The sequence below is a fragment of the Octopus sinensis genome, linkage group LG4 (genome assembly GCF_006345805.1).
Source record: "Octopus sinensis linkage group LG4, ASM634580v1, whole genome shotgun sequence".
Classification (NCBI taxonomy): domain Eukaryota; kingdom Metazoa; phylum Mollusca; class Cephalopoda; order Octopoda; family Octopodidae; genus Octopus; species Octopus sinensis.
This window is the reverse complement of record NC_043000.1, coordinates 72,509,471-72,510,833: the sequence shown is the minus strand read 5'-3', so window position 1 is coordinate 72,510,833 and position 1,363 is coordinate 72,509,471.

Sequence of the window (1,363 nt, the reverse complement as noted above, 5' to 3'; positions counted from 1 at the left end):
TACTAGTCGGAAACCTATTTCAATATTATTCGAAACTCCTAAATCCGTTTATAATGGCACATTAATACAAAAGGATGCCTTCATGCAAGTAAAAAGGATCTTAAGTACTCTACTTATGGGCCACTATATTGTAAACGGATGTTGGAGCAATGTATATTATTGAAGTTGCATTTTCCGATTAGAATTTTATGCTTATCAAACTAGATGGGAAGGACTAAAAAAATATTAATTGCGGAAACATTTCAAGTAAGTTGTTTACTAGTAGATAAATGCACTTCTAATTCATTGAATGTATGGAAACACAACCCAATACAACTAGAGTGGTGGAAATAGCTGAGTATCGACTAAAATAATTCTAATATTTTTTTATTTTCTTTTTAAATTTTGCCGAGTGTCAATTTTATCATTCTAACAAAACCAATAGACAACGTACAATGATACAAGTTGTTCGGGCTAAATTTCAGTTTGCTTACAAGATGAAGAAAACGCAGTATCCCATCCAAAAACAAAAGTATTTTAAAAAAAGTAAAAATTATCAACTAGATTATGGACGGGAGGTAACTCTTTCCACCACAGCTTCAAATCACACCAGAACCTGGCGTATATTTCCCTCGTGTACCTGGGAAGATTTTCGAGCACTTCCTTGATCTTGGCCTCTAGCTTGACCTTGGTATTGCAGTAAGTGCAGCTGATGTCTTTCTCAACCGCGCCCTAGACATACTAATGCATAGGATTACAATCGGGGGTATTAGGTTACTGGCAATTGGAGCTGGTGAAGTCGGGAGCCGAATCCTGCTGCCACACAGTAACCCGCACCAGTCAGGATATGACCAGTCCCCATTAGTTTCATATAGTCATCTGAAATTGGGCCTAAGTCTCTGTTCAAAGATGTGGAGATACGACGTGCAGATTCAGTCAGAATGCTTGCAGTGTCTCTTCTTGCAGGTCAGGGCCTCGTAGTCTCCGTCCGTTACAGCTGTCCATGTCACGTCTTTACATTGTACACAGAACATTGAGCCATGATGTCGATACTCTGATACATGGCACGAATCATCATGATACAGATAACTCTTTTCCAATTCAGATAGCTTCTGGTCGTCCATGTCTGCAAACTTTTTCTCAACCACAACTTTAATCTTTATGCTCTCCAACGCCGTTGACAGTTCCTGAATACAACAAGCTGTTCCTGAAAAACTGAGACATAAAATGTAATATCGTGTGTCTTTGTGCTTCTGTTTATCCCGCAAAGCCGTTTGACAACCGATGTTGGTTTGTTTACATCCCTGTATCTCAGCGGTTCGGCAAAAGAAACCGATAGAACAAGAACTAGGCTTAAAACAGAAGTACTGGTGCAGATTCATTC